This window comes from Nicotiana attenuata, unplaced genomic scaffold (genome assembly GCF_001879085.1).
Source record: "Nicotiana attenuata strain UT unplaced genomic scaffold, NIATTr2, whole genome shotgun sequence".
NCBI lineage: Eukaryota > Viridiplantae > Streptophyta > Magnoliopsida > Solanales > Solanaceae > Nicotiana > Nicotiana attenuata.
This window is the reverse complement of record NW_017670384.1, coordinates 37,847-61,001: the sequence shown is the minus strand read 5'-3', so window position 1 is coordinate 61,001 and position 23,155 is coordinate 37,847.

The window sequence follows — 23,155 nt, the reverse complement described above, 5'->3', positions numbered from 1 at the left end:
ATTCCACCACCATTCTTGAACATTCTATTACTTCCAACATCACATGCATGACCATCCATCTATACCCAACTAACAAAATTTAATCAAATAATTACATTTCAACCACTACAATGGTTATGTATTTAAATTAGGATATTATGGCTTCCAATCACCATCCCATGAGTCCCACTACTTAATTATTACTCATATTCTAATAATAAATCCATGCATGTAAGTCTAAGGGTGTAGGACTACCTTTTGGAAGATATCTTGCAAAATCCTCCCTTTGATTTCCTGAAGAAATTTCTTGAAAATCTAAAGATTCCATGTATAGATTTCATCAACACTAGTATAGAAATGATGGAATTTCACACCAAGATAATGGAGATTGCTTACCTTAAAGAAGATAGGAGTTTGTGGTCTTGAGAGAGTGGAGAAGAGCTCCAAAATTCGTCCAAGTGAAATGGGGGAAATGAACCCCAAAGATGAGTACTAAAAAGGCTTCAGGTGGGGGTAGCGTGCCCGTGCCAGTGCAATTTGCCTATACTTCACTGGTTTTCAAAGTTGCTGAGAGGGCTGGCATGCCACAATCTGCGCGTTGCAATGAACCTAGCACACTCCCAATTATTTTCTTTTTTTTTTTCCATTGCTTGCTTCTACACTCACCCTAATTGATACCTTGATATGATATAGACCCGAATTGACTTCCAAAACGTCATATAAGTATGAAACCATGTTTACATAATAACATCCTTTCCATTTAATGTGTCTATTTGTTACAAACAAATTCTTCCCATTCACAAAACTCCTTAATATGATCCAACACACGTTAAACATATATTTTCATTTCAAAATGATGTGGTTCTATCCCATAGGTCTCCTCTAATACTTGAATACGTTATTCCCAAATACCAATGGTGCATTTTTAAATCTTAAATCATTTGGAAATTTTAACAGGGCCTTACATCCTCCCCCGCTTAACATCATTCGTACTCGAATGAGGATCAATGTTCACTTATTAGCACCTTACGCCACTCCGTTTCCCACACTACACACTAGCAGCCCGAAATTTGGCTAACTCCCTAAATTTCCAAAAAATTTCACCAGAGTTTCCTCTGTAACTAGGCATGTCCACCTGTCAGAGAGCCCCCGAAACACATCCTAACAACATATACAAAACCCACTAACATAATATAACTCCTAACAACACAAACCATGGCCCCATAGGCAATATATAATCAAAATGAAACAACTTTACATTGACTAATCAAGTGATACAAAGTTTATTGGAACCAAATTCATAGAAGCTATTACATGGCTATGCAAACAAATGAGGGTACATCTTCTTCATTTCTTCCTCGGCCTCCCATGCAGCCTCTTCAACCTGCTGGTTTCGCCATAGCACTTTCACGGAGGCTACTTCTTTATTTGTTAACGTTCAAACTTGCCTATCAAGAATGGAAATTGGAATTTTATCATATAACAATTCTTCATTAACCTCAATAGTCTCAACCAGAACAATAGCGGACGGATCTCCAACTACCTTCTTCAACATGGACATATGGAATACCAGGTGCACTAATGACAACTCAGGTGGTAGCTCAAGCTTGTACGCCACCTGACCAATCCTTTGAATGATTCTGTACAGTTCAACATACCTCGGACATAACATCCCTTTCCAAAACACATGATACCCTTCATGGGGGAAACCTTCAAGAATACCCAATCATCTTCCTTGAATTCCAAATCTCTTCGACGAACATCTGAATAGGACTTTTGATGGCTTTGAGCAGTTTTTAACCGCTCCTTAATAATCATAATGTAAGGCCCCATGGAAACTTGTACTCAAACTCAAAAGCTCGTAGTGCCAATTTAGGAATAGGGGATCCCATCAGTAGGGTCGGTCAGGAGAGAGGTCCCAGCAGCAGCAGAGGTCCCCGTGCCCCAGGTGCGGGAAGATGCACTTAGGGACTTGCTATTTTGAGTTACCTGTATGTTATGGATGTGGGATGAGGGGTCATATTCAGAGACATTATCATGTATCCTGCCGGGGAGCGGATAGGGGCACAGCACAGCCATCCAGTCCAGCAGCTGCCACATCTTCAGCCCCTTCTCCAGCTCGAGGTACCCCAGCACCCGCGGGGCATGGTGCAGCTACGGGTGGTGCGCAGAGTTCAGGAGGACCCAGCCGATTCTATGCTATGAGCGGTCGCCAGACTGCAGAGGCTTCTCCTGATGTGGTTACATGTATTCTGACTGTTCAATCTCATACTGTATATACACTTATTGACCTTGGTTCCACCTTGTCCTATGTTACCCCTTTTGTTTCCATGGAATTTGGGATAGAAGCGGATCAGCTTCATGAGCTGTTTTTGGCGTCTACTCCGGTTGGTGAGTCTATCACGGCTGCTCGAGTCTATAGAGGTTGTGTTGTTATGGTACGGGGTAGGGATACCACGGTCGATCTTATTGAGTTAGGAATGGTCTACTTTGATGTAATAATGGGAATGGATTGGCTTTATTCATGCTTTGCCAAACTTGATTGTCGGACTAGAACTATGAGGCTTGAATTTCCTAATGAGCCCGTTATTGAATGGGAGGGAGATAATGTAGTGCCTAGAGGTCGGTTTATTTCCTACCTTAAGGCCGCGAGGATGATCAAGAAGGGGTGTATCTACCATTTAGTTCGGGTTATGGACACCAATGCCGAGGCGCTCAGCCTTGAGTTTGTACCCGTTGTGAATGAATTTCCGGATGTCTTTCCAGCTAAGCTCCCTGGGATTCCACCAGACAGGGAGATTGATTTTGGAATCGATGTGATGCCGGGCACGCAGCCTATATCAATTCCACCTTACAGAATGGCACCGACAGAACTGAAAGAGTTAAAGGAACAATTGAAGGATTTGCTAGAAAAGGGGTTCATTCGGCCGAGTGTGTCACCGTGGGGCGCACCGGTCTTGTTCTTAAGGAAGAAAGATGGGTCTTTGCGGATGTGTATTGACTGCCGGCAACTCAACAGGTTACAATCAAAAACAAATACCCTCTACGAAGAATAGATGACTTGTTTGACCATTTGCAAGGTGCTACGTGTTTCTCAAAGATTGACTTGCGATCCGGGTATCATCAATTGAAGATAAGGGAGCAGGATATTCTAAAAACAGCCTTCAGGACCCGGTATGGGCACTTTGAATTTATGGTGATGTCTTTTGGACTATCAAATGCCTCGGCAGCTTTCATGGATCTTATGAATCGAGTCTTCAAGCCTTTTCTAGACTTCTTTGTAATAATGTTCATTAACGATATTCTTGTCTATTCCCGAAGCCGGGAGGACCATGCTGACCATCTCAGGGCAATCTTGCAGACTCTTCAGCAACATCAATTGTATGTAAAATTTTCAAAATGTTAATTTTGGCTTGAATCTGTCGCGTTCTTGGGTCATGTCGTCTCCAGGGAAGGGATTATGGATGATCCTCAAAAGGTTGATGTAGTGAAAAATTGGCCTAGACCTACCACTCCAACAGAGATTCACAGTTTCTTGGGTTTGGCTGGGTACCACAGAAGATTTGTGGAGGGGTTTTCTACTCTTTCCTCTCCCTTGACTAAACTGACGCAAAAAATAGTTAAGTTCCAATGGTCCGATTCTTGTGAAAAGCGTTTCCAAGAATCGAAATCAAGGTCGACAACCGCACCGGTATTAACCCGAGGGGTCTGTGGTGTATTGCGATGCTTCGAGGATCGGGCTTGGGTGCGTGTTAATGCAACATGGCAAGGTTATAGCTTACACTTCCAAGCAGCTCAAGAATCATGAAAAGAATTACCCAACTCATGACTTAGAGTTGGCGGCAGTGGTGTTTGCGCTAAAAATTTGTCGACATTATCTATATGTAGTCCATGTGGATGTATTCACGGACCATAAGAGCCTTCAGTATATTTTCAAGCAGAAGGAGTTGAATCTGAGACAGAGAAGATGGTTGGAGTTACTCAAGGACTACGACATCGACATTCTCTATCACCCGGGAAAGGCTAATATTGTAGAGGATGCTCTTAGTCGGAAATCTATGGGAATATTAGCTCATTAAAGGCATACCAGAGGCCATTGGCGAGGGAGGTTCATTAGCTGGCTAATTTGGGAGATCGCTTGGCGGGTGCTAGTGAAGGAGGGGTAATTGTGCAAAATAGAGTCGAATCGTCGCTCGTGGCGGAGGTGAAAGAAAAGCAATTCAGTGATCCATTGTTAGAACAACTGAAAGAAGGGATTCATAGACACAAGACCACAGGTTTTTCCTTAGGCAAAAATGATGGTACCCTACGGTACCAAGATCGCCTATGTGCTCCTCATATTGACGGTCTTCGGGAAAGGGTCATGGCAGAGGCTCACACTTCCAGGTATTCCGTGCACCCAAGTTCTACGAAAATGTATCACGATCTCAAGGAGATTTATCGGTGGAACAACATGAAGAGGGATGTGGCGGACTTTGTGGCGAAATGTCCGAATTGTCAGCAAGTGAAGGCCGAACATCAAAGGCCTGGTGGATTGGGTCAAAGCATAGAAATTCTGATGTGGAAATGGGAAATGATTAACACGAATTTTGTGGTAGGGTTGCCGCGCACTCCATGCAAGTTCGACTCAATTTGGGTAATCGTGGATCGATTCACGAAATCAGCGCACTTCTTGCCAGTTAAAGCCACTGACACAGCGGAACAATATGCTCGGTTGTATATTAAGGAAATAGTTAGGCTGCATGGCAGTCCAGTCTTAATCATCTCAGATCGAGGGGCTCGGTTCACAGCCAACTTTTGGAAGTAGTTTCAACAAGGTTTGGGTACGCAGGTAAATCATAGCACAGCTTTTCACCCTCAAACCGATGGGCAAGCAAAGCGGACTATTCAGACGCTTGAGGACATGTTGCGTGCTTGTACTCTTGCTTTCATAGGTAGTTGGGATGACCATTTGCCGCTCATAGAATTTTCTTACAATAACAGCTTCCATGCTGGTATCCAGATGGCACCATTCGAGGCTTTGTACGGTAGGAGATGTAGGTCTCCCATTGGGTGGTTCGAGGTTGGAGAAGCGGAATTGATAGCGTCGGACCTCGTGCATCAGGCCATGGAGAAAGTCATGATTATTAAGGAAAGGTTGAAAACTGCTCAAAGTCGCCAGAAGTCTTACTCAGATGTTCGTCACAGAGATTTGGAGTTCAAAGAAGATAATTGGGTATTTTTGAAGGTTTCCCCTATGACGGGAATCATGCGGTTTGGGAAGAAGGGAAAATTGAGTTCGAGGTATGTCGGACCATACAAAATCATTCAAAGGATTAGTCAGGTGGCATACAAGCTCGAGCTGCCACCCGAGATGTCATTGATACACCCGGTCTTCCATGTGACTATGTTGAGGAAGGTAGTGGGAGATCCGTCCGCTGTCGTGCCAGTTGAGACTATTGAAGTTAATGAAGAGCTGCCGTATGAAGAAGTTCTAGTTGCCATTCTTGATAGGCAAGTTCGGAAATTGAGAAATAAGGAAATTGCATCCGTGAAAGTATTATAGCGGAACCAGCAAGTTGAGGAAGCCACTTGGGAAGCCGAGGATGAAATGAAAAAGAAGTACCCGCATTTGTTTGAATAGTCATGTAATAGTTTTTATGCATTTGATTCCTACGAACTCTTATCTTATGATTTAAAAACCGTCCCATTTTGGTTATATATGTTGCCTATATGGCCATGGTTTGTGTTGTACAAGTCATGTTATATCATGGAACATGTATATGCTGTTAGGATGTGATTCTGGGGCTCTCTGACAGGTGGGTGGGCCTAGATACAAAGGAAACTCTGGCAAAAATTCTTGGGAATTTAGGGAGTTGGCCAAATCTGGAGACTATTATCAGGTTTTAGGTTGTAAAAGGTAGAAGATTGTATAAAGAATTTCATATATGTGACCCTTGATCCTCATTCGAGGACGAATGATTTTAAGTGGGGGAGGATGTAAGGCCCCGTGAAAACTTGTACTCAAACTCAAAAGCTCGTAGTGCCAATTTAGGAATGTGTAAAATTCTTCGCGGCGAGCATGCTCGCCGCAGTTTGGAGCCTTTTTGTACTGATCTATGCATTTAAAAATCAAGAATCAAAATTTTCCAGAAAAGTGCAATTATGCACTCTAGAATGCGGTTGCATATCAGGTATGCGGACCGCATATCTGCCGCAAAGTGAGTCAGTGTGTTGGGCAAATTTGAGGTCAACTATGCGGTCAATTATGCGATCGCATAATCGATATGCGGACCGCATAGTCGGCGCATAATCCCCTTGGGATTTTTGTAAAGGATAGTTTTTCGGTGCATTATGCGACCGCATAACGGGTATGCGGACCGCATTTCCGTCGCATAACCAAACAGTGTCTTCAGGTTTTGGGAGTATTTTGCGGTCCATTCTGCGGACCGCATGTCAGCTTTGCGATCGCAAATGCGATCACAGATCTGAGTCGGGGCTCCAGTTTTCTAAATTTTAAACCCGACCCCCTGTCGTTATATCCTGTGTAATAGCTCATTTTGAGCTTAATTCCTGACACTTCTAGAGTGAGAGAGAGAGGTCTAAGAGAGGGAAAGTATTTCCCATAAAATTGCTCCATGAATCCTTGTTAAATCAGTGAAGATAATCAAATGAAGGACCTAAAACTTCATCCCAAGAGGTAAGACTTCATCACCTCAGCTCTTGCTTTTACACATAGCTACAAGGGGTCATTACTGAGGTAATTCATGGGGATCAGGGAGGTTGCATTGCATGCATGTGCTCTTGAAGAATATGGCGAGCTATAAATAAAGAAGAATGGATAATGGGCTAGTATAATCATGCATAAAAGGACCCTAAGGCCTTAATAAACACTAAAATGCTCGATAAAATGCTCAAGAGAGCCTAGATTATGATCTTTTCCTGATTTTGAATAAAATTATGCTATATTGCTTAAATAGATTGAAATGTGAACATTCCGGAATGTTATAGGATTAAAGAAAGCTTTGAGGTATGTATGGCTAAAACCCCGTCTTTTAGAAATTGAGCTTTATTGGTAGTTGTGTGAATACGGTAAGATCAAAGATTGAATTGTTGAACCGATTGTTATTTCACTTGAATTGGTGCTGCAACCTCATATGAGTGGAAAGTATATCTCAGTATGATTAACATGCCATTCTTGATAACTTAAAGAAAGGTGCAAGGACTATGGATCATGAATTGTAATGCCTATACCTTAAATTGAAATCGAAATTTGCATATGTTGTGCCATTTATGTGAAACCTTGCCTATGCTTACAATTTAAATTACTCTTGTGTACACCTATTTCCCTAATTTACAAACCTAGCATTAAAATTGGGAATGATGTGAGATGTGGCCTAGTGCCGGATATGTGATGTGACAAGTTGTGGCCCAAAGTGCCTATGAAATGAGTTATGGGAGACAAAGATTGAAACGAGATGATTGATGGAAAAAGGGAAGCGCCTTGGTAGAGCGGCCTAGCCGATCGGGCCGAGATCGGACGCCATGCTACGCACATGGTGGTAATGAATTGTGATTGAAGTGAACGTCTCAAGTGAGGCGACCTAGCCGATCAGGTCCAGATCGGACTCCGCTCAAGTTAGCGGTGGTAATGTGTACAACGATGAACAGTATGAGATGCTAAAAAATAAAAGCTATGGAAACACAATGTGAAAGTTGTATGCTTCCTTTATTTGTAAATGTGTGGCCATTTAAAGTCCCCTGTGAGTTGTGCTTATGATTGCTTTATTCTTGTATGGAAGTTCTTTCTAACTATATGGAGTTTAGTTATACATACTAGTACTATTCCATGGTACTAACGTCCCTTTTGCCGGGGGCGCTACATTTGTTTAATGAATGTAGGTGGCTCCATTGCAGACAGTGTTGATCGCGTGTAGCGGAGTACCTTCTTCCGAAGTCTTGGGGAGCCCCTTTCTCCTTCAAGGGGTTAGATTACACATCTTTTGTTATAGACTCCTACTTTTGAGGTATAGCTGGGGCCTTGTTGCCGGCACTGTCATGCTTGTCTTTTCTTACATCCTTAGAGGCTCCGTAGGCATATGTGTGGGTTATGTACGGGTGTTGAGGGTTCCATGAACTTTGTTGTAATTCTAAACTCATGTTATCTATAAATTGTAACTTGATGGGAATATGGGAAACTAACTTTAACTACAGTTTAAGTTTTTAATATAGAATGAACTATCATTGTTGAATGTATTACCTTTCCTTGCCTAAATAAACAGGAAACATGGTTACCTTGTTCATGATGAGTTGGGTAGGAAGTGTGTGATGAGGCTTGCTCGGTTGGATTCACTCGATCGAGAGCCGGTCGCACCTCCCGAGGTTGGGGCGTGACACTTAACCTTCTCCATAGCTTGATGCACAAGGTCTGGTCCTGTCAATTCCGCTTCCTCAACTTCGAACCATCCAATAGGAGATCTACATGTCCTACCATATACTGCCTCAAATGGTGCCATCTGAATAATAGCATAGTAGTTGTTGTTATATGCAAACTCTATGAGTGGCAAATGATCATCCCATTTTCCTTTGAATTCAAGAACACAAGAACGCAACATATCCTCAAGCGTCTAAATAGTCCGCTCTGCCTGCCCGTTAGTCTATGGAGGAAAGGTTGTACTACGATTCACCTGTGTAGCCTAACCTTGCTGAAATTTCTTCCAAAAGTTAGGTGTGAACTATGCTCCTCGATCCGAAATGATAGAAATCGGAGTGAAATGCAATCTGACTATTTCTTTGATATATAACTGAGCATACTGTTCTGCTGTATTGGTAGATTTAACTAGCAAGAAATGTGCTGATTTTGTCAGTTGGTCCACACCCAAATTGAATCAATCTTGCGCGGAGTGCGCGGAAGTCCTGCCACAAAGTCCATGTTAATCATTTCCCACATTCAAATTGGAATTTATATGTTTTGTTCTAACCGACCACGACGTTGATGTTCGGCCTTCACTTGCTAACAATTCGGACACCTTGCCACAAAGTCCGCCACATTCCTTTTCATGTAATTCAACCAATAGACTTCCTTGGGATCATGATACATCTTTGTGGGACCTGGGTGCACGAAATACCTAGACATGTGAGCCTCAGTCATGGTTCTTTCCCGGAGATCTTCTATATTTGGAACACATAGACGCCCTTGGTATCTTAGTGTACCATCATTCATGCCAAGAGTAAAAGCCATATTTCTATGTTTATGAATCCCTCCTTCAGTTGTACCAACAATGGATCATTGTATTGCTTCTCCTTCACCTCCGTCACAAGCGATGATTCAGCCCTATTCTGCACAATTACCCCTCCGTCATTACAGTCCGCATGACGAATTCCTAAACTTTCCAAATGGTGAATCACCCTGGCCGACGGCCTTTTGTAAGGACCCGTGAAATTTTTACTTAAAAACCTGAGAGCTCCTAGTGCCAAGTTAGGAATATGTGTTAGAAAGTCATAAAAATTTTTTCAGCGAGCCTCGCCGCGGTTCAGATCCTTTGGACTGAGCTGTGCATTTAAATGTTAAGGAATAATATTTCTCCAGAAAAGTGCATTTCTGCAGTCCATTATGCGATCACATAATGCCTATGCGGACCGCATAGTCGCCGCAGAGTCAGACAGTGTGTTGGTTAATTTTGAGGTCAACTAGGCGGCCAATTATGCGATCGCTTAATCAATATGCGGGCCGCATAGTCATCACATAATTCCCTTGGCATTTTTCCGAGGGGCAGTTCTGCGGTGCATTATGTGATCGCAGAACAGGTATACGAACCGCATTCTTGTCGCTTGCCCTGGCAGTTTGTTCAGGTTTTGGGGAACATTTTGCGGTCCCTTTTGTGGGCCGCATGTCCGTTATGCGATCGCAGATTTTGTCGGGGCTCCTATTTTCTAACTTTTAAAACTTGACCCCATTCCATTAAAAACACCCCCTTAGACCCCTTTTATGCGATTTCCATAAAATAGAGTGAGAGAGAAAGCTCTAGAGAGAGAGGGTGGTCTTCATCAAGTCCCCATTTGATCTTTGCCTAAGCCCTTGAAGATTATCAAGTAAAATCTGCTAGGTCTTCATCCTAAGAGGTAAGAACTTGTGCCCTAATCTATAATTTCGAAATTCTACTAAAATAAGTTATCACGGGTGAGTTCGTGGGTATAGGAATTAACTATCTTGCATGCATGAGTGACAATGGAGTATGGGAAGATTATGAGTTAAAAAGATGACAATTGGGGTGGAAGGTGATAAAAATCTCTCACAAAGGGGTCCTAAAACCACAATGCACACCTAGTGCTTGACAATATGCTCAAATGAGCTAGAATCTTAATCATGTCTCTAATTCTTGGCTTAATTTGTAATAAAATAGATCGAAGTAGCTAGGAAATTCCAGAATTTATTGTAAGGATTTAAGGGATACTCCATTAAGGTATGTATGGCTAACCCTCTCCTTCTTAGTGTTGAATTCTTAGTATCCAAATAGTTGGCGTGAGTTTCGATTTGATCATACTTGATGAATTGCATTAATGTGTTGGGTGACGGACTTTCGTCCCAAAATTGTTCTATGTGTTTATTCTGAAATCATGATAGTTGAAAATATGATTATGTTCTCCAAGTGTTCATTATTTTTTTATGTGTGCATGCCTTATATGATAGCCCCCTTATCGACACGGATGATGAAGTTATATGAACGAATTAATAAAAAAGAACACTTGTATTGTAACAATGTATCCAAGTGCCAAGAAATAAATTAACAAAAAGAGGTGTTTTACCATGTAATGGGAAAAATGGAAGGAAAAGGGAACTAAGGAGTAATTGAAAGAGGATATATCCCAAGTGAGATGGCTTAGCCGATCGGGCCGAGATCGGACGCCATGTTGTACACATGGTGGCATTTATATTGGATTTCTGGATATCATTGTGGACTTGGATATGTCTCACTTGGGATGGCTTAGCCGGTCGGGCCAAGACCGGACTCCGTGTAAAAATCACGGTGGCATTATATTATAAGCATGGAACTTTGCACTAAAGAACATTAGCCTATTGGAATGGAAAGACTTAACCGGAATCATGTGAACCTTATTTGGCGTCTTTCTTCGTAATCCTTCGATGTACTTGTTGATGATATAACTGCCTTCTATTTGTTCACTGTTCATCCTATTAAGAATTGTGTTTTCCTTACATACTATTACTATTCGACAGTACTAACGTCCCTTTTGCCGGGGGCGCTAAATCTTTGAATGGATGTAGGTGGTTCTGTTGCTGATAGTGCCGATCGCAGATAGTGGTGCTCTCTTGCTCCTTTCACAGCTGTCTTGGTGAGCCCCCATTTCTCCCAAGGGTTTTGTAGTTCTTCTTTGTGTAAATTTCCACATTTTGAGGTATGGCTGGGGCCTTGTTGCCGGCATTATCATTTTGGTCTTCTGTATCCTTAGAGGCTCCGTAGACATTTAAGTGGGTCATGTATGGGTGCCGGGGTGGTCATAGGATCACATTGTATTTTGATACTTTTCTCTACTAGACTGCCAACTGTATGGACTTTTGGGAACATAACTATGGCATGTTGTATTTTAAGTAAGAATCTAACTAGCAATGTTTATGTGTTTATATGGCAACTCTCTCTCACATGTTTAACAATTGGTAATGTACTACTTCTTCGGATATAGAATGAGCCGCGTATGAAAGGCTAGGTAGGCTTGCTCGACCGAGGGAAAGCGCGACCGGGTTCCCTCGGTCGCGCACCGGTCGCGCTCCCCGAGGTTTGGGGCGTGACACCTTTTATACGCCTCCAAGTGAGCCAAACATCCCATAGATTTCCGGCTAAGGGAATCCGCCACAACATTAGCCTTCCCCAGATGATATAAAATATCAATTTCGTAATCCTTGAGCAACTCAAGTCATCTTCTCTGCCCCAAATTAAATTCCTTCTGTTTGAAAATATGTTGAAGGCGCTTGTGGTCCGTAATTACATCCACATGGACCCCATAAAAGTAATGGCGCCAAATCTTCAATGCAAATATCACTGCTGCAAGTTCTAAGTCATGTGCTGCATATTATTTTTCATGATTCTTGAGTTGTTAGAGGCATAAACTATGACCTTACAATTTTGCACCATTAGTGTAACATATTTACCATATTTCTCTTACATGAGACCTCCTAGGAATTGAGTTCTACAATAATTTCCCTGACATGGTTGCAATCTTCGCTGAATACTTGCAACTCGCTCTTCCAAATTCTCAAGAAAAGACATTACTGAATGAGATTTCTCAAAGGACATTATATTTCAAATGAATAACATATGGTAGCTTGCACACACACCCTGATAACATCAACCTGCATGACGTTGCATCAAATGTAAGGTAATTGTTCTCAGACTTTTCTTAGCCAACCTTTTCTCCCCTTACGTGCCTTATAGAATTTAAGAAACCGCTCTACTTCCCTTGTGAACATTCTCATGATCCCTCTTTACTATTAAACACCTGCCGAAACACATATCAACACCCTTTATATATATACAATTCAAGAAGAGTCACTGGCCCGAACATGGCGTTCTCTGAACATGAGATCCTCCTCAATTCTTCCACAACTTTTGGTTTTACTCTTAAGTGTAAGAGTTAGTCCACCTGATTCCATCCTCGATGAGTAACTTATCTTATTCCCCATATTGTAGCTACCAATAGAGTTCCCTGATACCGCGGCTTAAGATCTACCATGTTAAACATGTATGGTCTGTAACAAGTGTTCATCCTCTCTCAGTTTGTTTTGAACCTTCCCTTTTGCTCTTTGGGTAGATTGTGTTGCCTTTCCCTTTTTGATTGCCCTCTGTCCTGGGCAATATATTGGTACAATATCTTCATTGTAACCGGAATATCCATTTCCTTTGCATTTTTCTCATATTGCGGAGTTGATAGCCCTATTGTGCCACACTCTTGTCGGCCTCCTATGAACTCGTAGTATCATTGTGCCTGGTTTGCTGAGTTTATCATACCACAACTTCACCACCAGTAGTTTCACATTCCAATGTAATACGTAGACATGAACTCTCTCTAGATCTTTTGGTTGATATTTAGTGTCATCCAAGTCGGTTGCATTACGGTTAGCCCTTTATACCTTCTATTAACACTTGTGCTCTAAGTGATTCCTCCATTCTGATACGAACTATTTTATGATAACCATGACTATAGTTTTTCTTCCCATTTTGTCTCGCCTCATTCTTCCTAGTTAGTGAATAGGTATGCACTCTTCCATATGTAACGTGGTCTTTTCCTTTAGTTGGGAATTCATCCCGCTCACCTCTCAACACTTGTTGTGATATCTATGGGAAAGTGTGTTCATCCGCATATCATTTAACACTTCCTTGCTTGTACGATTCTTAAGAGGCTCTCCATCAAGTCCAAATACCGTCTTGGGTCATTATTGCATCACATTTATTTCTCCCACTCGTTCCGCATTTCTTAGCGGCTTGGAACTTTGCTTAAATAGCAAATCCATGATTAACCCATTCTAAAAACTCGCAACCTTTCACATTTGACCTATAGTACTTCCTTGGGTTCCATTGTTCCTGACCCTCTAACAAGTATAAAATCCCTTTCCAAACGTTACTCTTAGTTTCTAGGATCGTTGACCTTGTTATTCATACTGCCATGTATGAATAATTTACCTTCCTTAACCTTCTACCTTCTTGGGGTACTAATGGTCTATCATTGGCATATCTTTTTAGAGAGTCACGTTACCCATTATCTCTTTTCTAGACTACACCTGTCTTCAACAAAATATACAAACATCATAGCTACATTGTCTTACTCTTGTTTCATTGTATTTAATGGCCTCACTATGGCCCTTCCTCCCCCACCCGAGGCGAATGTATCGGATTTCGACACAATTCTTGAATTTAATGAAATAAGTACCTTTCAACCTCTACAATGGTTATGTACTTAAATTAGGAAATTATGCCTTCCAATCACCATCCCATGAGTCCTACTACTTAATTATTACTCATATTCTAATAATAAATCCATGCATGTAAGTCTAAGGGTGTAGGATTACCTTTTGGAAGATATCTTCCAAAATCCTCCCTTTGAGTTCTTGAAGAAATTTTTTGAAAATCTAAAGATTCCATGTGTAGATTTCATCAACACTAGTGTAGAGATGATGGAATTTCACACCAAGATAATGGGGATTGCTTACCTTAAAGAAGAGAGGAGTTTGTGGTCTTGAGAGAGTGGAGAAGAGCTCCAAAATTTGTCCAAGTGATATGGGGGAAATGAACCCCAAAGATGAGTACTTAAAAAGGCTTCAGGTGGGGGTAGCGTGCCTGTGCCAGCGTAATTTGCCTATATTTCACTTGTTTTCAAAGTTGAAGAGAGGGGTGGCGTGCCACAAGCAGTGCGTTGCACTGAACCTGGCACGCTCCTAGTTATTTTCTTGTTTTCCATTGCTTGGTTCAACACTCACCCTAATTGATACCTTGATATGATATAGACCCAAATTGACTTTCAAACCTTCATATAAGTAAAACCATGTTTACATAATAACATCCTTTCCATTTAATGTAACTATTTGTTACACACAAATTCTTCCCATTCAAAAAACTCCTTAATATGATCCAACACACCTTAAAGATATATTTTCATTTCAAAATGATGTAGTTCTATCTCATAGGTCTTCTTTAATACTTGAATACGTTATTCCCAAATACCAATGGCACATTTTTAAATCTTAAATCATTTGGAAACTTTAGCAGGCGGTTACATGTTCCCACCCTTCGGTTATACCACCGTATCACTTGGTAGTGCCTCCTTTGGGAGATTATTCAAAGCTTGAGAAATTTGGCCAAGTTGGACTTCCAAGTTGCGGATAGAAGTGTTGTGGGAGGCTAATTGGGCATCGGAGTCAGCATTTTTCTCCATCATTTCCTTGATTACCCCAATTTTGATTGTTGTGGTCGCCCAATTGCCTTGGTTGTTGTTGTTGTTGCCACTATTCCAATTTCCTTGTTGATCTTGATTGCCCCAATTTCCTTGGTTTCCCCGTGATCTCCACTGTTGTTTATTCGGAGCATTACTCCGTTGACCTTGATAATTGTTGACAAATTCAACTTCTTCACTTTGATCATCATATGAATCATCTTGATTGTACCCACTACCACTTTGCTCAAATTGATCCGGATGGTTTTGAACTTATTGACCTTGTTGCCATCTTTTGTTTACCATCATATTCACACCTTCCATTGCATGCACTTGTTTCGGCCCTTGAACTTGTTGAAGCTGAGCCTTGGCCAATTGGTTCATGGTAGTTGCCAACTCGGCTATAGCTTTCCCATGGTCATTTAGCTCCTTGTGTAGGTGAATAACATTAGAGTCACCTTGTGGCACATTGGTACTTCACCACGCCGAAGAGGTATCCGCCATCTCATCAAGAATTTCACAAGCTTCGGCATATGGCTTGTTCATGAAGTTACCCCCGGCGAGTTGGTTAACCGCACATTGATTAGTTATGTTGATCCCCCTATAGATGTTCTGTTGGATTATGGCCTCAGTCATATCATTTTCATACATTCTTTAACCATGGTACGATATCTTTCCCAAATCTCGTGCAATGGCTCATTTGGTTCTTGCTTTATGGCAAGAATCTCATCCCAAAGAATTGCCATATGTGCCGGAGAGAAGAATTTGGAAATGAACTTTTCTGCCAACTCATCCCAAGTGGTGATGGAGTGGGTGATGGAGTGGTTGGGAAACCTCTCTAACCAATCCAAAGCCTTCTCCCTAAGAGAAAATGGGAAAAGCCTTAACCTCAATGCGTCCTCGAAGACATTAGTCTGCTTGCTCCCCCAGCATGTGTCAACAAAACCTTTGAGATGCTGATAGGCATTTTGGTGTGGAGCTCCGGTGAAGAAACCCCTCTGTTCCAACAGTGCAAGCACGACATTGGTTATTTGAAAGTTACCCGGCGTAATCCGTGGCGAGACTATTGCACTGGCACAACCTTCGTTGGGCAACACCCTGTGTGCTGCCCTGAGAGGAGGTGGGAGAGGGTTTGGGATGTTGTCATGAGGTTGGCGGCCTCACCTATGTACTTGAGGCTCGAGATGAACCTCATCCACTTGTTCATCATCTACCTCCTCCCCCAGTGGTATATTCCCGAGGGCTTCATTGTCAAGAGCCATTTGGTTCCTAAAAGCAATTTACACATAAAATTAGAAAAACGGAAGGAAAGAAAAAAAAACACACAAATATTTAGATATATAGCTAAGACCGTCAAAATCCCCCGCAATGACGCCAAAAATTGATCGGATCCAAGCCTACACTACTATTGAGTAGCGAGGATGGTCGATGCAGTTTTAACCAAACTAGGTCAGGATCAAATCCATAGGGAGTTAATGTTTGGAATTAGATTTATATCTAAGCTAGATGCGGGCTTTGAGTCAAATCACACTTCCACAAGTTTGGGTTTGATTTTTACTTCTAACTTTACTCTAAAGATTGGAATGATTGAAACTAAGGAAAATATTTTTATTGTTGTTTTTAAAGTATTTAAAGAGACTAGCGACGTGACTTCTACCTATGTGGATATCTAACGGGAAGCAAAATTTAGGGCAAGCTTGATTAGTTGGGATCGTAAAATAGCTATCACACCCGGGTACTCACTCTATACCTCTCGGTAGTTTGAGTGATTTTGCCCAATTTGGCTTTCTCAAGTCCAAATGGGTATTCATACAAATCAAGTGATACTAGCTCAGGTCGGGTATTACTATCTCTAAGTTTAACCCTTTAATTGGGGCTATCAATTTGTTGAGTTCACCCCAATTCCTTGTTAGCCTAGTTGTCCTAGACGTAGTCACACTTTCTCAAGTAGTGACTAAGCCATAAAGGAATGAATCAATGTTTGCAACCATTAATTCTATATGTCTAGCAAGAACTAGGCTAAATATCACTAACCCATTCACATTCAAGCCCTAAAATCAAATACCCATTAAATACCGACACTAGGGTTGGGTCACAAGCCTAGCTATGGGTTTAGATACTCTTGGAAATAATAGAAATTAAAGATGAAATGAAGTTAAAATCCATAATATTAATTCATGGAATGAAAATCTAATGTTAAGAGATGAATCTAGTACAAAATTACCGAAAACAGAATGCTCAGCCGTCTCACGTGCTCATACAAAACATAACATAACCTAAAATGACAAAAATTTCTATTTATACTAAGCTGAAAATATCTGAAAAAATTGCCCCTGTGGAGGTTGTGCGGCCGCACTCTTACTTTCGCAGCCGCATAATTCTGATGCGGTCCACATTTTTTCTTTTGGATCTGGGTTGAGCTGGACTTTCGCGGACCGCATAATTACAAGTGCGGCCGCACTCCAGATTATACGGCCGCATAAAAGTGAAGCGATCCACTCTCTAATTTTCATCTTGCAAACTGCACAATTTCGATCGCGGCCGCACAATTCTGGTGTGTTCCGCATTACTCTATTTTGCTCAAGTTGCCATCTCTCTGAATCTCAGTCATCACGATCTGCGTAATTATAATCACCGTCGCACCCTGGCTTTTGCGGCCTCACAATATTAGTGCAGTCCGCGTTCCAGGATTCATTGTCCAGTCTTTGTTTTGTTCAAGTTTTGACTCCTTTCTGAGTAGGTTTTGATGCCTTTGGCTCATTTCCACAATTCCTACAGGCAAGCACATTTCATTAGTTTCCCAGAATACCATCAAACATTTTTAGCCTAAAACACAAGTAAAAGAGAGCAAATAAAAGGTTAAAATCCCAACTTATGACGTATCTGCCAAAATGGGTTACATTGCACTAGGCCGCATCTGCGGTTAGTAATCTGCTATTGTGGAGTCACTTCTGTGATGATAAGATATACATTTGGGGAGAAGGACATTCCACACGGGCGTCGCATCTACGACTGGCAGACCACTTTAGCGGAGTCGCGCCTGCGATGATTTATTTTGCAGGTGCGATCAACGGGCTTCAGCTGAGTACAAGGTTGGCATTTCACATTTTCTCGATTTCAAACTCACAAATACATGACCTGGCTTATTGGAAACACATCTTTGGTAGTCTTTGGACATCGTTGGTTTATTTTTCAGTCATTGGACTAGAGAAGAAAAGTTTGGAAGCTAGGTGTAACGACCTGGCTGGTCGTTTCGAGAGTTATAGCCCCGTCCCTCCATTTCTGACTCCTTTTGTGTTCTTCAGCTGTATTTTGACTTAATAGGTTAGTCGGTTCGAGTCTAGTGAGGTTTTGGAGTGAATTGAGACAATTAATTTATTATGAGAAGGTTTAAGTTGGAAGGGTTGACCGGATATTGACTTATGTGTAAACGACCTCGGATTTTACGTTTGATGGTTCCGTTAGTTGTGTTAGGTTATTTTTGACTTTGGAGCGCGTCCAGAATGTGATTCGGAGGTCCGTAGTGGAATCAGGCTTGAATTGGCGAAAATTAGAAATTTGGCGATTTTGGTCGGTAGTGGAAAAATTTGATATCGGAGTCGGAATGGATATCCAGAAGTTGGAGTAGGTTCGTGGTGTCATTTTTGACGTGTGTGTAAAATTTGAGGTTATTCAGACGTGATCGATAGATTTCGGCATCGGTTGTAGAAGTTTGCAGTTTCAAGATCATTAAGCTTGAAGTGGTGTGCGACTCGCGTTTTTGTTATTGTTTGATGTAGTTTGAGGGGCTCGATTGAGTTTTTATGGTATTTTAGGACTTTATAGTACCTTTACTTGAGGTCTCGAAGGCCTTGGATGAGTTTTGAGCGAGTCCAGACATTTCCGGCACTCTAATATTATTCTGGTGCTTTGAAAGTGTGGACCACAGCAGAAATATGCGGACCACAGAGGAGGGGTGTGGACCGCACAATTTTGTTGCGACCGCACTCTCAAGGGAGTTTTGCAGATCCGCTGGTCCGACTTTAGAAGCCTATATCTTTTTATCTACAAGGAATTTTGAGATGATTCAAAAACAAAAGTTGTAGCCCTTCGTGTCTAGTTTTCATAAATGTAAAGAAATCATAATTTCTACATATGTAGATAATGTTATGGGTAATACACTAAACCCTGGCAGTGCAGCCCCCAAAAGGTGCGATCGCACCATTTTTATGCGACAGCAGGAGCTGGGATGTGCAGCCACACTTGGAATTGTGCGGACCGCACAGTGGGAGTTCAGAGGATACACTATATAAACGATGTTTAGGGCATTATTTCACATTTTGAACCTAGGGATATTGGTTTGTAGCAATTTTTCGTGGGTTTTTCAAGAAATTCATCTGGGTAAGTGATTCTAACTCGGATTTAGTTAATATACATAAATATATCATTGATTTCATGATCCGATTAGTACTTTGAGGTTGAAATTTGGGGAAAATTTTAGAAACTTCATAAAATGAATTTTTGGGATTTGAATGTCGATTCGAAGTCGGAATTGAGTGAAACTAGTATGGTTGGACTCGTGAGTGAATGAGCTTTTGGGTTTTGTGACTTTTGTCGGATTTCGAGACGCGGGCCTGGAGGCGGGCGTGCACCGTGAGAATCGTGACCTGGTTCATTCCATGGCACTAATTAATGACTCTTTTTTGTTGATATCCAAGTTTCCATTATGTGATAAAGTAATTGACCTGAAAACATGCTAGATACCATGTTAGGTATTTAGATCGATACTGTTGGGACCCCTAGTGGTCGCTTCTTGCTGTCATTTCACTGATTTCACTTATTTTTTATACTCAGTCATATTCATGCATTTTATATCATATCCATTCTCAGTGGTTATTATTGGAGTAACATATCATTTTTTCCGGGCTAGTTTTCATGGCATAGTGAGCCCGTGGGTGAGATTGGACAGTGATGACCGAGTGAGGCCGAGCACCTTATTATGAGTGATAGTTATGGGTCGGGCTGCATGCTACAATAGTTATATGGATTATGATAGCGCTTGGGCCATGGGAGCCGCTCCAGAGTCTGCACACCCACAGTGGGCGCGGATGATATTATTGAGGGATGGATCTTCCCTGGACATGGATCTTGTCCGAAGTATTGATTCCACGAGATGGATCTTCTCCACAGGGCTGGAATGGCCTTCCTAGGTACGGAGTGACTTTTGCCAGTGATGTGTATATATATTCCGGGATGGATCTTCCCAGGGCCGGATGTCCATATATAGTACCGAGTGGTTGAGCACTTGAGAGTGGAAGTACATTGTGCATTTGATACATTCTTAGCATTGGAATGTAGAGGTTAAATGAACTATATATCTAACATTGTCCAGATCTATATTTACTAGACAACTTGAGCTGAATACTTGAATTGAAAGCATGCCTACTTTTCTGTATAGCTTACTTCTGTTTAACTGTTCAGGTTAAGTTCGTTACTACCTATCAGTCCATAGTTTTGACTTGTTACTTACTGTGTTGGTGTACTCACGTTACTCCCTACACCTTGTTTGCAGATCTAGGTATCTCTGGGCACGGTAGCGGCTGCTAATATTTTCTGTTGCAAATCATTGGAGTTACTAAGGTAGCTGCCTGTCGACCGCAGCCCTGCTTTCTTTTTCTATATCTTCCCCAAAGTTGTATTTTAGATTTTTCCAAACTATTTTAGTCTTGTTATTATCAAAACAGTTTGTAGTAGTTGTTCATGACTCAGTGACACCCCGATGTTCGGTGCTTTATTTTCTGTATTTCTATTTTTTAGTTCAACTCTTGTTTTCTTTTATGAAATTCTGCTGAACACAATGTCTTTCAGCATAGCTTTTAATGAATTATTGTAGTATTGTGGAAGTCAGCTGGCCCGGTACTATTGTTAGGCGCCATCACGATAGGTTTGAGTTTAGGGTCGTGACAAGTTGGTATCCCAGCTTCGGTTACATAGGTCTCACGAGTCATGACCGGGTTTAGTAGAGTCTTGCGGATTGGTATGGAGACATCTGTACTTATCTTCGAGAGGCTATAGAACTCTTAGGAAACTTTATATTCTTGGATTCTTATCGTGCAAATCTGTTGATACTGGTAACTAAAATTCTGTTATTCTATTCTCTCACAGATTGTTAGGACACGTGCTACCGGTCAGGACGAACAGCCACCAGTACCACCAGTTAGGGCCGCGAGGGGCCGAGGTCGCGATAGAGGCCATGGTAGGGGCAGGTGTGTAGCTCGCATAGAAGCTACTTGAAGATCCACCAGTTGCCCCTGTACAGGATCATGTCCTAGTTATGGATGCACCAGCGGGACCAGCTCAGGCACTAGCTGTGCCCTACATTATTCCAGGTCATCAGGAGACCTTAGCTCAGATTGTGACCGTGTCCACCAGTCTTGATCAGGCGCTCTCTGTTTCTACTACAGCAGCACTTCCCAGGCCAGGGGAGGCACTAAGACTCCCGCTGCCCTTACACCCGAGCAGGTTGTTCAGGTACTTCAGACACTAGGGGCACCACCAGCCCAGCCGGTTGCAGCTGCTCAGAACTATGTGGTTCCTTCCATACCTGAGGATGAGCAACGTAGATTGGAGAGGTTTGGTAGACTTCATCCTCCGTCTTTCAGTGGTGCGGAGGGTGAGGATGTCCAGGGTTTCTTGGATAAGTGCTAGAGGATTCTCCGTACAGCAAGCATTTTTGAGACCAGTGGGGTCCTATTCACTACTTTTCAGTTCTCTAGAGCTGCCTTCACTTGGTGGGAGGCTTATGAGAGGCGTAGGCCGGTTTTTGCAACGCCCCTTACATGTTAGCAGTTCTCCATTCTCTTTCTGGAGAAGTATGTGCCGCAGTCTCGCATAGAGGAGCTGCGCAGGCAGTTTAAGCAGTTGTGTCGGGATGATATGACTGTGACGCATTACGAGATGAGATTGTTCAAGTTGGCCCGTCATGCTATCTGGTTGGTTCCCACAGATAGGGAGAGGATCATGAGGTTAATTGATGGCCTCACATATCAGGTGCTATTTCTTCTGACTAAAAAGAGAGGGTGTCTGGTGCTTCTTTTGAAGAGGTTGTTGACATTGCCCGGGACATAGAGTTGATTCACGGCCAGGAGCGAGTTGAGAGGGAGGTAAGAGGCCTCAGGGATTCAGTAGTTTTTGTGGTTTTCCTTCGGGAGGTCAGTTTCACCACGGTAAGGGTCGTCCCTTCAGGCATGCTCAGATGGCTCGTCCAACTCACCCTGGCGCATCATATGTCCATGGTTCTCACAGTTCACATCAGGGCCACTCATCTCTCAGCGCCCTTCTAGATCAGAGTTCGTCTCAGGCACCATCAGCTCATGGTTCATCTATGCCGGTCCTTCTAGCGGGTATCCCGGTGCTCGGGGCTCCCTTAAGTCCCCACCGCCATTTGCAGGGAGTGGTTACTTTGAGTGTGGGGATTTGGGTCATATCAAAAGGTTCTATCCTCATTTTACGGGAGTTTCATCCCAGCAGAGGAGTCAGCCTTCGGCTTCAACACCAGTTACTGCACCACCCGCCTAGTCAGCTCAAGGTGGAGGTCAGTCAGCTAGGGGTCACCCTAGAGGGGGAGGCCGATCAGGTGGCGGTCAGGCCCGTTTCTATGCACTCCCTGCTAGACCAGATGCTATTGCTTGAGATGCTGTGATCACAGTATTATCTCAGTTTGCCACAGGGATGCCTCTGTATTATTTGATCCTGTTTCCACTTTTTCATATGTGTTGTCGTATTTTGCTCATTATTTGGATATGCCCCGCGAGTCTCTTGTCTTATCTGTTCATGTATCTACACCGGTAGGCGATACTATTGTTGTGGACCATGTATATCGGTCATGTGTAGTGACTATTGGGGACTAGAGACTAGAGTGGATCTGTTGATGCTTAGCATGGTTGACTTTGATGTGATATTGGGCATGGATTGGTTGTCTCCATGTCACGCTATTCTGGACTGTCATGCTAAGACGGTGATGTTGGCTATGCCGGGAGTGCCATAGATTGATTGGCGAGGGTCGTCAGATTAAGTTCTCAGTAGAGTGATTTCATTCTTGAAGGCCCAGCGGATGGTTGGGAAAGGTTGTCTTTCTTATTTGGCTTTTGAGAGGGACGTGAGTATAGAGATTCCTAATATTGATTCAGTTCCGATGGTGAGGGATTTTCTGGATGTGTTTCCTATAGACCTGCCGAGCATGCCGCCGGACGGGATATTGACTTCGGTATCGATTTGG